This window comes from Suncus etruscus, chromosome 2 (genome assembly GCF_024139225.1).
Source record: "Suncus etruscus isolate mSunEtr1 chromosome 2, mSunEtr1.pri.cur, whole genome shotgun sequence".
Taxonomy (NCBI): Eukaryota; Metazoa; Chordata; class Mammalia; order Eulipotyphla; family Soricidae; genus Suncus; species Suncus etruscus.
In genome coordinates, this window is record NC_064849.1 from 138,548,069 (window position 1) to 138,563,873 (window position 15,805).

The 15,805-nt window shown below is 37.1% G+C and overlaps 1 protein-coding gene across 1 annotated transcript in view; it reads left to right on the top strand.

Annotated features, from left to right (window-relative positions):
* The window catches only part of ATG10 (autophagy related 10), a 289,692-nt gene that overhangs the window by 202,065 nt on the left and 71,822 nt on the right, over positions 1-15,805 (top strand).

A 15,805-nucleotide genomic window follows, 5' to 3' on the forward strand; every position in this document is an offset into this window, starting at 1 on the left:
CAAATGGTGTTGGTACAACTGGTTAGCCACTTGCAAAAAAAGTGACTTAGACTCCCAGCTAACATCATGTACAAAGGTAAAATCCAAATGGATAAAAGACCTTGATATCTGACCTGATACCATAAGGTATATAGAACAACACGTAGGTAAAACACTCCATGACATTGAGACTAAAGGCATCTTCAAGGAGGAAACTGCACTCTCCAAACAAGTGGAAACAGAGATAAACAGATTGGAATATATTAAGCTGAGAAGCTTCTGCACCACAAAGGAAACAGTGCCCAGGATATGAGCCACCCACTGAATGGGAGAAACTATTCACCCAATACCCATCAGATAAGGGGCTAATATCCAAAATATACAAGGCACTGACAGACTTTACAAGGAAAAAAAAACCATCTAATTCCATCAAAAACTGAGGAGAAGAAATGAACAGATACTTTGACAAAAAAAGAAATACAAATGGCCAAAAGGCACATGAAAAAATGCTCCACATCACTAATCATCAGGGAGATGCAAATAAAAATAACTATGAGGTACCATCTCATGCCACAGAGACTGGCACACATCACAAAGGATGAGAAAAAGCAGTGCTGCTGGGGATATGGAAAGAAAGGAATTCTTATCCACTGCTGGTGCGAATGCCTTCTAGTCAATCTTTATGAAAAGCGATATGGAGATTCTTCCAAAAACTGGAAATTGAGCTCCCAAATGATCCAGCTATACCACTCCTAGGAATATACCCTAGTAACATAAAAATACAATACAAAAATCCCTCCCTTATACCTAAATTCATTGCATCGCTATTTACAATAGCCAGACTCTGGATACAACCAAGATGCTGTTCAACAGATGAATGGCTAAAGAAATTATGGTACATATACACAATGGAATATTATGCAGCCATCAGGGGGGATGAAGTCATGAAATTTTCCTATAAATGGATGTACATGGAATCTATTATGCTGAGTGAAATAAGTCAGAGGGAAGGAGAGAGACACAGAATAGTCGCACTCATCTATGGGTTTTAAGAAAAATAAAAGGCATTCTTGCAATAATTTTCAGAGATAAAAGAGAGGAGGGCTGGAAGGTTCAGCTCACTACATGAAGCTCACCACAAAGAATGATGAGTGCTCTTAGTGATATAACTACATTGAGCACTATCCAAACAATATGAATGAATGAGGGAAGTAGAAAGCCTGTCTACAGTACAGGCAGGGGTGGGATCCGGAGGAGGGAGATTTGGACATTGGTGATGGGAATGTTACACTGGTGAAGGGAGATGTTCTTTACATGACTTAAACCCAACTACAATCATGTTTGTAATCACGGTGTTTAAATAAAGATATTAATTAAAAAAAAGAAAATTAAGTGATGTGATTGTATAATAGATAGGTTGACTTTCTTGCATACTGCTGACCTAGATTTGATCCCCAAGCATCCCATATGGTTCCCAAAGCACTACCAAGGGTAATTCCTGAATGCTGAGGTAGGAAAAAGCTTTGAGCAATGCTGGGTGCAGCCCATAAACAAACAAGCAAGCAAACAGAAAACGAAGTCCACATTTTGCAAGATATTAAAGAAAAGCTGCTAAAGAAGTATGAAATGGAATTACAGGAACAGCTAATTAGTCAAAAAGATATATTCTTACTAGTAATAAAACCATATCTTATGCTCAATCAATTCATAAACCTCCATGGTTTAAAGTGAATCAGAGGTCTAAAATGGAGACCTTAGAGATGAGTACATTTATTTTTTTGACCTGCAGGAGTCTTTCCTTTGAAGGACAAATGCATTGTGGTCCATAAGAAAGCATTTCATTGCAAACTGTTGAAAAAATCATCCTGTTCCAAATACCTTTTGTCACGCTTGAATACCGTATTTTCCAGCGTATAAGACGATTTTTGAAACGAAAAAAAAAGTCAACCGAAATCTGGGGTTGTCTTCTTCGCCGAGTATATCCCAAAAAATGTTTCGATTTGCCACTAAACAAAAATCGTCTGGATATTGCCATGAAACGAATTTTCCGACTTGATCCTGTACCAATCACTGCAAGAGTGCTCGAACTGCCTCTCTAACTCAGCCAATCCAAGCAGGCTTTTTATGCATGCAAATTAGACAATGTTTTGTACCTGAATCTACACTGTAAAAAGCCTGCTCAGATTGGCCAGAGTCGGAGTGGAAGTCTATTTTAGTATAATCTTTGAACCTTTTGCGTGTTGTGATTGGCTCACTGTGGTACATACAATTGCAGCACAGGAAGGTTGTAAACTTTGCCAAGGAACACAAAAGCTGTGCTGCGGCAAGACAACATGGAGTAACAGAAAAAATGGTTTGAGACTGTAAAATTAGGGGGTCGTCTATACGCCCGGTCATCTTATACACCAGAAATATGGTACTTACTCTGTGTTCTTGTGCATATGTACAAACATCTCTAGTACTTACTTGAGTGCCTGCTCTGTGTATATGTGCACAGAATATATGTGTATATGTGCAAGGCGCAAAGCCTTAGGCAATTTTTAGAATATACTAAAAAAAAAAAAGGCATCTAACTTATAACTAGTTTAAAGATTTTTATCCTCCTGAAAAGTCACAATTCAGGTAGTTAAAGAGACAGTACAGGGGCTAAAACTCTTATTTACATGATGCTGACCCCAGTTCTAGCCCTGGCACTACAGGGCAACATTCATTTAAACAGACCTTGCAGTGTTTCCTGAGCACCTCCAGATATGGGCCCAAAGGCCTCTAAAATAAAGTCAACGGTATAGAATTCTTTAATTTCAACATTAGGTGCTTTGTTGAGTATGTACAGACCACTGACTTTCACCTAGTGGTCTACAGATTTATGCAAATTCACAGAATTTTTTTCTACTACTAATCACTCTCCTCAAAGTTACTGCTGCTTAATATGTAGTACATGTGAATAAATTTTAATTTTCAAGTATTAATTTGAAAATCTAGCACACACAATATAAAAAATAATGATCTACAAGTGGAAAGGCTTTTGCACATGGCATAAAGATATATCTTATATGTGAAAATGAATAAAGAAAATCAGAAATGCATGTTACATTCAAAGTAAAATTTCTTCACTATTTTCTAGAGAAGAAAACAAGCCAGGCTCAAAATTCGCTTTCAGGGGACAGTTCGATATTACATCCTAACCTTAGGCCAATCCTAATATAATCCTATCAAGAAACTAAATTATAGGTATTAAGCAATTCAGTTGGCTTAATTTAATCATGGAAAAATAATTCATTTCCATCTGAACACAGCTATAGTTAACACCTAACCCTACACATTACCTATCCTTATTCTTATCCCTAATCCTCATCCTATCCTCACAGATGATAAACCTGTCCTGGACTGATGCCCAAACCTGGCTGGTAGCCTAATTCAGATTTCCCCAAATTTTCACATGCGTTTTTATGCATTAACACAGGAAAATCTTGGGACGGGAGAGATAGCACAGCGGTAGGGCGTTTGCCTTGCATACAGAAGGATGGTGGTTCGAATCCCAGCATCCCATATGGTCCCCCAAGCCTGCGGGGACAATTTCTGAGCATAAAGCCAGGAGTAACCCCTGAGCACTGCTAAGTATGAGCTCCCCCCAAAAAAAATAAAACACAGGAAAATCTAACACCCAAAACCTCCTGATACCCTAACCAAACCTTATCCCTTGGTCAATACTAAATCCCATCAGTAAACTTAAGCTGTATAATTTTTGGCATAAAGCAATCAGTCAACTTTGGTTTAGAGCAATAGTACAGCTGGTAGGCATGCATTGCATACCACCGACTCAGGTTCAGCATCCTATATGTTACCTAGAGTACTGCCAGGAATTATTATTATTTTTTTTTTTTTTGGTTTTTGGGCCACACCCGGCAGTGCTCAGGGGTTACTCCTGGCTGTCTGCTCAGAAATAGCTCCTGGCAGGCACGGGGGACCATATGGGACACCGGGATTTGAACCAACCACCTTTGGTCCTGGATCGGCTGTTTGCAAGGCAAATGCCGCTGTGCTATCTCTCCGGGCCCCAGGAATTAATTTTTAAATGCAGAGTCATAGTAATTTCTGAGCATTGCAGGGAGTGATTCGCAAACAACAAAAAAAGAGAACAATCAACTTTGCTAAATTTAACATTCTCCTAACATTTGCCTTCACTTGAACAACCTGGATTTTATCTCCATCACCATATGGGGTTCACTGAGACCATCCAGAGCCAGGAATAAGCCCAGAGCACTTCTGGTATGGCCCCAAAATAAATAAATAAACAAAATTTGGTATAAAGTTTAGAATATATAAAGGTCTTTAAGAGAAATGAAAATTGCCACCTGTTAGGCAGAAAGTAAATTGATAGTTGGCAAGGGCTGACATGAGAAAAATGTGGAGATGTTGATTAAAAGATACACATCACTGTAAGAATTAAATAAAATAGGGCCGGAGAGATAGTACAGCGGTAGCGCGTTTGCCTTGCAAGTGCTGACCCAGGACCAATGGTGGTTTAAATACCGGCATCCCATATGGTCCCCCATGCCTGCCAGGAGTGATTTCTGAGCAGAGAGCCAGGAGTAACCCCTGAGCGCTGTCGGGTGTGGCCCAAAAACCAAAGAAAAATAAAGAACTAAATAAAACAATAGTCTGTGAACTAAATGAAACAATAGTCTGTGAACAAATGAAACAATAATAGACTTCTGATCAAAAACAAAAGAGAAAGAAAGAGAAATTCTGGGATTTTAACGTGCATCTTGATATATAGAGTTAATAATACTGTAGCCCTTGAATGTTACTAAAATTGTATTTTAAGTGTTTTTAGCTAATCTTATGCAGGTACACACAAAGGTAACTGTGGGATCCTAAATGTGTAAATCACTTTTTCAGTTGGTTTGTTTTCCTGATATGTGCATTTATTAAATTACCATATTGTTCAACTTACACAAAACATGCATTTATCACAATAAAACTAAGGGTGCAGAGGGGATTGCTACCAGGGCTCTAGGGGCTAATTTATCTTGAGCTAGTTAAGGGATACACGTTTGGGCCCCAGTGATAGCAAAGCAACAGGGCATTTGCCCAAGTCAGTCAACTGTTTCAATCCTTTACATCCCATATGATTTCCCGAGCCTTCCTTCAGGAGTAACCCCTAAATGCTGCCAGGTCTGGCTCAAAAACTAAAGCAAAAAGAGAGAAAGAGACATATAGGTCTAATGCAGAATTTACCCCACAATATACTAAAAGCCTGGATAGACCAGGCCCAATAGAATATCTGGAGAAATTGTACATATATCAAGGCACTTGCTTTGCACAGTCCTGATCCTGGTTTGGTCCCCAGCACTTTATATGTTTCCCTAGACTTTCCAGGAGTGATCCCTGTACAGAGTCACTAGCAGCACCGAGTACCTGAGCACAAAAATAAAAACTGAAATTTAGCAAAGGCAAAATTGTATATATATATATATATATATATATATTTATACACATATATACATACATATAAACACACATACAAATAAATACAATATACATGCATACATATATATGTATATATATTAGGCAGGTAGAGACTACTAGTGGTAATAGCACAATAATACAATAATATGTATGTCTTTTTTAATAGGTAGCAGGGAATTTTTGTACAGAGGGACAAATAGTGAGTGGTATAAGAGCAGGGTCTGCCACTAGAAAACCTTGATTTTGTTACCATGGCTCAGCAAGTTGCTATAGTTTTGGTGAAGTTATTGAATTGTGTGCTTCCTTTGTTTTATTATCTGAAAAATAATCTGAGATGATAATAATAATGATAATAACAATATTTCACAGATTTTGAGAATTGTGAGCTAATAGAGTAGTGGAGCTTTGCATGTAGCAGTGCTAGATGGATTATATTATCTTGATCCTCACAATAGCTTAGTAAGATAGGAACTGTTATTTTAGTTGCCATAGGAAAAAAAGAAAACAAAAGAGAGGAAGTATGTATGGAAAGAAAGAAGGAAGGGGAAAATAATTTCTGTATCATAGGATGTAGTTGTACAGATATACAATGAATTTTAATGCTTTAGGAATCATAATCTTCAAAATACTCTATGATGTGTGGAGACAGTTTGATGATAGCTTCCTCATCAACAAAATATTGTGACTATAGCATACCTAATGTTATAGGAGTAAACCGTTTAGGGATTAATTATTGGGATTACATTCTGTAAAGTATTTTACCATTTCTTAGTAGGACTGGATCAATGGCTCAAAGAACTGGAGCATGTGCAGCAAACCCAAAACCACTTGTTTACCCAACATCACTAAGGATACAAAAAAGTGACTCTTCAGCACTGCTAGGTGTCCCCCGCCCCCCCCCCCAAAGAAAAAAAAACAGTTCTCAGTAAAGACCTTCAAGGAAAGGATAGAATTTTTTTTTATTTTAAAACGCACAAATGCCCAGAGATGTTAGATGATTTATTCAGGATGTATAGAAAACTATGGAGTTGACCCTCAGTGTGGACTATTGCATGCTACTGGATTCAGCTCCATAGAGACCTCCAATTTGAGGACATTACTTAAGGACCCTGACTGCTGCAAACCATTTCATTTTTCAGACTTTACAAGACCATGGTGTGAGATGGTAATGTGCCCTGGATCTTATCCACCCAACCCCCAGACTATCTCAAAAGACTCAATGGAGAGATCTATATTTTCTTTGTATGTTTACTTCTTTAATAGTTATAACCCCTGGCTATCTGCTCAGAAATAGCTCCTGGCAGGCACGGGGAAAAAGAAAAGAAAAAGAAAAAAAATAGTTATAACCCTTAGTGTTTATTTCCATGTGTAGAGGTAGTCCCCAGGCCCCCCAATTTTTCTTCTTTATTTGGGGTCCTGTTTTGGTTCTGCTTAGCAGGAAATTCTAGTAGAAATTCTTGCTTGGGATAAGAACTCAGGTCAAAACCAGACCAAGAGATTGTATAGCTTGTTATTTTTACCCCCAAATGCACTTATAATATAATCAGGCATCGGTCTTTTTTTTCTGCATAGGCACACTAAAATGGGGAAATCTTATGTATAGAAAGTTTTTATCTAATAGGGGTTACAACTTATGAACTTTATAATAACGCAGGGGTGCCTTTCAGCCTGAACAATCATAATGGGGACTTAACTTAGACCTCATGTGACTGCCCAACCTTGATCTCTGAATCCCATGAATTGGCACAGTTGCCTGCACCAGCAGCAGGAATCAAATTCCCCCCAGTGAAGGACTTAATATTGCTCTGACACCAACTTGCAGCGGGGTAGATTCATATGAAACCCTAACGATGAGGAAGCAGCAACAACTTGATCGAAGGGCAGGTTACCCTACCTCAATACCACCTAACGGTAAGATAAAATCAGAAGACATTCCATCCTAGGATCTGTGCTAAAACTAAGATCATAAATTAAAGAAGACTGACTATGATGACAACCTTGTCTAAGTAGAACTTTTCCTGGGACCATAAAGAAAGACTTTATTCTAGGTTTTGCCCTAGAATCTGTGCAAAAACCAAGATCTCTAATTATAGAAGACTGACTTAATAGCACATGATTGAACAGACCTTTTCCTGGGACCATAAAGAAAGACCTTAGAGTTTGACAACTAATATGCCTGGAGCCTATAGTTGGTCTCATGACAAACTTCAAAAATAGAGACAGCCTGTATCTCTTTAGTCAAGGAAATTTTCTTTCTAATTTCCCAATATTTACAGTTCCTATACAAAAAATCAACCAAACAAAAACCAATAAACACTTGCCACATCTCCCGCCCTCTTTTTTTCAATTTATATTTATAGCTTCTAGATAGGGGCCCTCACCATTTTTTTTTACATAACCATAGAACATGGGTCATCTGGTTCTGCCTCACACTTATGTATCTCTCTACAAACTGAGAAAAGGGGGAAAAAATGGATGGGACCCACAGGCCAAATAGTCCCAGGATCATAGAGTGGAAATAAAATAAAATGGTCAGCGATAAATACTCAAACTGTCAATGACACTAGAATCAAAAGGTTCAAACTATAGCTAGCTATACACAAAATGGACCTATTAAGCTAGCAGTTTAGGAGGCGAGGGTTGGAGGTACGGGACGCATGCTGGAACCTATGATGGAGAGAGGTCAGCAATGGCGGTGGTAACAACCCTAGTTCACTGTCACTATGTAACTGCTGAAATAAACTGTGAAAGACTTGTATAAAAATTTAAAAAAGAAGAAAAAGAAAACGAGTTGAAACTCAAACTTAGGAACCAACTTTTTACTGTAGGAAGGAGCAACCAAAATCTAAGAAAGAAATGAGTTCATTAAATTCACTGATATCATATTTAAATATTTTTTATATTTTTAAAAGTTTCCATTTATTTTCATGAGATTAATAAAGAAACAATTCTTTTTTAATATAATATTTATCTTTAATCATAGTGGCTTACGTATCATTGACGATAATATTTTAGGTACATAATTAACATAAAAACGGGAGTTCCCATCACCGAATTGTCCTCCCCCCAGCTCCGCTCCCGTTCTACCTCCATATCCTCCTCCCTCACCCCTGGGGGCTGCTAGAATAAGTGGTCCCCCCTCTGTGCCTAGCTTACTACTTAGAGGTCCTACACCTGTTTGGTCTTGGTACCTCCCTTATTTTCCCGCTCTAATTGGACGGCGGGACTAGATTAGTTCAAGTTATGTGGTTTTGTTTGAAGAAGAGAAATGTACTAAACTGGGGGAAAAATCAAATACGCCGAAAATGGATGGAGTCCTTCTGGAGACTCTCATCCTAGGTTTGAGAGATGAAGGGACAAAGGAGGGTGAAACACCACAACAATACAAAAAGAAGTGTCAAGTAAAATATCCAGTGAGCACTCCAACAATAAAGATAAGCACCACATAAAGGCCATGGTCTTGAGATAAAAAACATGGCAGAGCACATAAAGGAAGAAAAGAAAGAAGAAAAAAAACTTATAAATGGAGACAACTTAAATAACACACACAAAACAAAGAAATCGATAAAAACTAGATAAATAACTAAAAAAGAGAATTGTTTTGTGTTTTTTTTTTTTGCTTTTTTTTTTCTTTTTTCTTCCCTCTCCTGCACAGGCACAATAAATAATGGGGTCATTCGAAAAGGAATTCCCCGCCCTAAGAGATACAGGATTCTCTGCCCTTGAAGTGTATTGTCATGGAATTAAATATAGGCACCTGTCAGGTTCATTTACTCTCCTCTTGGTGCCTTTTGTGGTGTATGGAAGACTTGCTCCGTCCTGGGTGATAAATCAGACCTCTGTATCTAGAGATCTCAGTGTCTGCACAGGTCAGGATTGGAACTTATGAGAAGTCTTTCTTTGTGGTTCTAGAAGTTCTAGGAATAGAATTCCTTAAAATTATGATAACAGATAAAATTCCAGTATTAGTATACGTGACTGATACAAAGATACATGAAAACAATTAAGACTACTTCATATTACTATGTAGTTTTCCTGCCACAATGAAATGCATTTCCTTCTTTGGTAGAGTATCCTCTGCTCTGCTGTACAACATGACATGCTTTTTTGTGTCCTTTAGAACTCATGTCACGACAGATATTGGATAATGATTGTGAAAAGGTCCACTCTCTTTAATTTTCTGGTGACCCACATTCTGAACCTTTTCTTAAACTTAATCTAAATAACTTTTAACTGTCTCTCTTCCATCTTCATTTTAAGAATGAGGAAGTTTTAGTGTAATCGTGCACAGTAGGAGAAAGGTGACTATAGTTATGCTTGCAATAGAATTAGGTAGAGCCAGGGAAATATTTCATACTGCTATTTGATTCATGAAAACTAATAGCTCTGAGAAAGTTAATTTAGAAAGCTGCACATTTTGAGTAATATATAGATTACTTGACACGTGGGTTATTATTCAATTGAGAGACTTTATATGAAGATGTTAAATGCTACTGGTAGTTGTTAAAGATTGTATTTCTTAATTATTCTGTTTTTCATATGATATCTCTTCTTCTTTTGTCATCAACATTTTAGGGCTCAATCTATATGCCTGTAGGTCATAGCCTGTTATTCATCCTGTGACAGGGCACACATAGTAGGCACTTCCTTAACACTTGTTCTTAGATAAATGGCCAAAATTTGTCTTGCTCACATTGTGGGTCTCTTCTGAAATTTTTTGGCTTCTACCTCAATTTTTCAAGTAAGAGAGATTTTTCTGAACCTCTCAGCTTCTGTGTGATTAATGAGATTTCTGAGCATGTTAAAATTGGTGTTACCAAGTATCTTGAGTCTGAAACTAGAGTTGCTGATTGAGTATGCTTATGTCTCTTCTGATTGAGGCCAGGGCAGCAAAAAATAGACCCTCTTAGCAGGACTTAAGCATTTTGATTGAAGCGACCTGGAAATGAACGTGAAGGCATATAATAATGAACTTTGTGAATTTAACCAAGTATGTGTTTATGCCCTGATATTTTAATTTTAGTTTGAAGTATTGTGTCTTTATTTCTCACAAACAGTTATAAAAATTTTCAAGTTTCTGACAGATTTTAGCTTTATTTTTATGATTTGGGTCTTTATATATTTGACTCTCAGTTAATTGATCAATTTGATTTCTGATGGCCCCATTTTAATTCTGGAATAATTAGAGACACAGTTATATTTGAATTTTTTCTTTGGTGTTATTGTGTATGGCATAGTTTTGAAAATACAACTGATTAGATCTACATTCGGTGAGGTTGTATTAAAAGATTGAAAAAATGTTTTCTATGATCATCTATCTATGACCAAGCAAACCAAAATGAAAGCTAAGAGGAAAGTACTCATGTCATACATCAGGCATTTATTGTCATGACTATGTGGGAGAAATAGTCACTTTATTCAGACTGTCAAATATAAATGGTCAATAGAAAAGAGAGATTTTGACACTTTGGTTGAAGTAGCTGGTACAAGTACTTAACTAACCATCAAATTAATACCTGTATTTTTAAATAGCCCTATAGGCACCGAGATCAATTACAACCATCCACTTACAAATCACTATTCATTGTCCAGAGTTATAGTTCAGTAGGTTTTGTGTTTGCTTTGCACATGGCCAACACAGGTTAGATACTTGGAACCCCCATTATGTTCCCCCAATTACTGTCAGTAACTCCTAAAGTGCAAAGCCAGAAATAACCCCCAAGTTCTGCTGGGTATGGGCCAAAAACAAACAAACAGAAACACCTATTCACTTTGAAGCAAGCAGTTAGCACTCATATTAACATGCAATCTAATAGAATTATGGATCATTATTATATTTTGAACTTTGGGGGGGGTGGGAGCTGAGTCACTTGGCATTACTGAGGGACTATTAAGAAAGGTGATTAGGGAACCCTACGAAGTTCTGTGAATCAAAACCAGGGTTGGATATTTACAAAGCAAATGTCTTAACCTCTATATCATCATTCTAATCTCCAAAATCATTTTATTAAGTTGCCTGTCAATTAATTGGATAATTTTTTTAAAAATTCCTGTATTGTAAAGTATCAATTATTTTTCTCTAAATTTAATGATGTCTGAAAGCTTATGGCACATACCCTCAATTCTAGCATCAAATCTGATTAAAAGACTCTATAACATTTGTTCTGAGTCTTTCTCCACATTGTTCCTAGGCTGCTGATTATGGCATTTTGTATGAATACTTCCAGCAGACTATGCAGGTTTTGACAGTAGTAATATCCAAACCATTTATTCCATCCTAAAACTGTTGACTGAAATATTCTAAGGAATAAAATTAGAATCATTACTGATTACCAGATATAAAACCCGGCATTCTTATCTAGTTCTGTAAAGCCCTGTCAGAGTCAGAGAAAATCAAGTCAAGAAAGGCTCTCTTTCATTTACCATTTATTCAGTAAATATTTTAAAGCATTTGCAATGTGTGAGTGAGGCCTAGAATGGCACAGGTGGACAACAGTGATGTGAGAACAGACACAGTCATTGCTGAAAGGTAAAAGAGTGACAGCAAGAGCACTGGACTGTGAGTTCTGAGACTAGAATTCCAGCCTTGGCCTTCCACAAACTGATGACATAATCTTGGGAAATGTATAGTCCCAAGGCCTTGGTCTTATTTATAAAATTAGTACTTTTGCTTGAGAATTTTCTTCATTTTATAATAATTCTTATTTTGACCAAAATGGATTACAAATCTTTCACAGTAATATTTTAGGCACATAGTGTCATTGAATCAGGGGCATTTCCACCACCAATGTTGTCCTCCCTCCACCCCTGTTCCCAGCATGCATCCCATATTCCCCCACTTTTACCCCCAGGCTGCTAGTATAAGTGGTCCCCTCTGTGTCTAGCTTGTTGTAGAATGGGTATCGACTCTGTTGCCATTGGGTTTGAATTTGGTGTTTAAGTCTGGTCATTTTTTATTTCTACTTAATGTTCTTATGACTGTTTGGTCTTGGTATCTTCCATTATTTCCCCCTCAATTTGTGAGGCAGAACAAGATGGTTCAAATTATGTGGTTCTGTTTGAAGGAAAGAAAAATAAAATGGGGCAAAAATTAAACAAACAATGGGAGAGTCCTTCTAGAGGCTATAAATATCAATTTAAGAGAAGAAAAGGAAAAAGTAAGAAAAACATAACAACAATACAAAAAAAATCAAACAAAAAACCCAAAAAGCACCACAGCAATAAAGACAACAACCACACAATAACCATAGTCCTGAAACAAAACAAAGCACAAAAAATTAATTTCTGCTTTTTGTTCTTCCTCCTCCTCCTCTTCCTCCTCCTCCTCCTTCTTCTTCTTCTCCTTCTTCTTCTTCTTCTTCTTCTTCTTCTTCTTCTTCTTCTTCTTCTTCTTCTTCTTCTTCTTCTTCTTCTTTTCTTTTGCATAGGCACAGTAAATATTGGGGAGATCAGAAAGGGAATCCCCTTGGTCTAAGACATACAGGGTTTCTCTGCCCTTGAAGTATATAGTTATGGGAATAACTACAGGCTATGTACATCTTCTTTTACTCTCCCTAGGTTCTTTGGTGGTGTCTGGAAACTTTCTGCTCCGTGGAGGATGATAAAATCAGACCTCTATAGCTAGAGATCTTGGTATTTGCACAGGTCATAGGATGGAGCGTAGGATGGAGTCTTTCTTTACAGTTCTAGAAGTTCTGTGATGGCACTGTTTTTTTTATTTTGTTTTGTTTTGTTTTTGTTTTGTTTTGTTTTGTTGTTGTTGTTGTTTTTGGTTTTTTGGACCACACTTGTTTGATGCTCAGGAGTTACTCTTGGCTAAGCACTCAGAAATTGCCCCTGGCTTGTGGGGACCATATGGGACGCCGGGGGATCGAACCGTGGTCCTTCCTTGGCTAGTGCTTGCAAGGCAGACACCTTACCTCTAGCGCCACCTCGCTGGCCCTGATGGCACTGTTTTTTTAATCAGGCTTCTGTAGTTGGTGGTCTTGGTTTTTGCACTGATCCTAGGACGAAGTCTACTATAGAGATAGTCTTTCATTATGTTTCCAGAAGATCTGCTCAGATGCAGCTGTCTCAATCAGACAACTGGAAGTCTGGAATTAAAGATCTTGGTCGTTGTACAGATCGTAGGCCAAAGCCTAGACTAGGGTCTTTTTTTCTTGTTCCTCAGGATAAGTTCTGCCCATTCGTGGTTGTCAATCAGTCTTCTATAGTTAGCGATCTTGGCTTTTGCACAGACTCAAAGGGATGATATGTCCTTTTGATTACATTTTATTGTTAGTTAGGTGGTGAGGTAAGACAACCTGCTCTTAGATCAAGTTGTTGCCTTTTCCTCATTGTCAGGATATCATATCAAAACTGGTGCCTGTTGGTGTCAGAGTAGGATTAAGAATATCCTAGAGGGAGTTTGGTTCCTGAAGCTATTGTGGAGAACTGTGTCAGTTCTATGTCTGGGATCTAGGGTTCGGGGTTGGATGGTCACTGTCTAATCACCTGGAGTCTAAATTGGGTCCACGAGAATTCTTTTTTTATCCTACAATTTGATTTAACTTTGATATCTGAAAATTACTTAAAATCATGTCATCTTTGTATTATTGATTAATTCGCTGTTTGACATGGCAATAGTTAAGATTCTTCAAACACATGTGTTTATGGCGTGCACGGGCACACAGGTGTGACCATTTTGAAGATGTGTAGTACTTATCTTAAGGGCAAAGTTTGACTTTATTCTGTAAATGTGTTCAGAAAACAATATAACAGAGATACTGAAGGCAGCTTGTTTTTTAACTTGTAGCTAAACATGACATTCAAATGTTAATTGGATGAATAAATCTTGTTCATTTTACAGACATGGAAATGTCAATGGAATAAAACTATTTATCACAAGATAATGGTCTCCTGCCACCAGATAAATGCCAAGATGAAGATACTTATTGAAAATGTATCAAAATATTCTATTGCTATTTATTGAAAATAAAGGTTGAGGAAAAGTTCAACTTTTCAGGTCAAATATGAGAAATGTTCTGTCTATGGTGTTATGATATTATAATATCAAACAATATGCCTCGTGAAGAAACACAGAAAAATTCTAAGAAGTGACAAATTAGAAATATTTTAACTTTATAGCATGTGAACTATTGCAATAGTGCATTGAGGCTAAAAGGAGATTTCTTCTACTTACTAAGCTGTTATTCTGTTATCCACAGTCCTGAATATGTTCATAGATGTAAGCCTCAAAGATCAAGATTTGAAAAATAATATTATCTTCATTTTACAGGAAAAGCTACAAGAAAGTTAAGTTAGTCACAGAGTGAGAACACCAGGATTTAGATGAAAGTATACTCTCAATTGAGCATTCCTACATGCTGTATCTCTACTTAGACTCTGAATACTATAACTTTAGATTTGGGCACTGTTAAATATATTATTTCTGTGAGATTTCTGTGTGTGTGTGTGTGTGTGTGTGTGTGTGTGTGTTTCCGTTTTGGGGCCACATCCAATGATGCTTAGGGCTTACTCTTGGCTACGCACTAAGAATCTACTCCTGGCAGGCTCTGAGGACCATATGGAATACTGAGGATCAAACTTAAGTGGGCCTCAGGCAAGACAAATACCCCACTTGCTATTCTATCTCTCTAACCCCATTCCCCAAGATTTCTTTTACTTTAGTGATCCATCCCTTCTTTGCACTTCATATAACTCTGGATTCTAGAAGGGAGATTTTCTTTTAGAATTTTATTTGAAAATCTTTAATTCTCATTCTCTGCTTATCTTCATAAAAATATTATCTTGGGCTTTTTTTTTTTAACTCTAGAGAAGCCCATGTTGTCTCTTGAATACATATATCTTTTTATTTCCCTCACATCTCTCTAAATATCTTTAAATTAAAACTATTTTGCTTTATTATAAATACAAATGTTTTTAGGATGATTAGGATATGGGTAAATAATTAAAGCTGTTTAAACAATGAACTGTTTGTTGCTAAAGCATTTACTAATCTCTTAAAGCCTGTGTCTTCTCATGTTCTCTACTTTTACCATTTCCTTCTTCTTTGGCCAAAACTTTTGTTTGGGTTTTAACCTCTCTTTCCTTTATAATGTCAGAGAACTGCAGTTGCCCTTGGCACTTAAGATATTGATGCACTATTGTTTTAGTTACTAATAAACTTGTAGCTTCTCAAGCATATGCCTTAATAGGAAAAATGGTATGTTTTTCTTTTACTCTTTGCCTTCTGGTATCCAACAGAGTGAACATTAGCGATTACCCAGGTTATGGGAGAGTGACTAAAATAAGTAGTTGGTCTCTCATTTGAAAGACTACTGAAGTGTTATGGCTTCTGAGATATGTGTTGTGC